We start from the raw sequence: 268 nt of genomic DNA on the forward strand, positions 1-268 counted from the left end.
CGACAGAAGGGCCTGCAAAATACCTTCTGATCTGCCTTAATTTGGAGGCTTTCATCCCATGAAAACATCGCGTTCACTCTTATTTATCTCGCCTTGCAAAAAAGAAAACAAAAAAACCCAACCAACAGAAAAGCTACAGCACTTCTCATACTGCCTGCAGCTTTGGTTTGTGCAAAAGTTTCTCCCTGTCAGCTCTGCCAGGTGATCTCCATCTCCCTGCCTGGTCACACCAACTGTAACCACCAATATTGAAAGACCACTTCTCTGG

Source organism: Chaetura pelagica, unplaced genomic scaffold (assembly GCF_000747805.2).
Source record: "Chaetura pelagica isolate M959 unplaced genomic scaffold, ChaPel_1.0 scaffold104, whole genome shotgun sequence".
NCBI lineage: Eukaryota > Metazoa > Chordata > Aves > Apodiformes > Apodidae > Chaetura > Chaetura pelagica.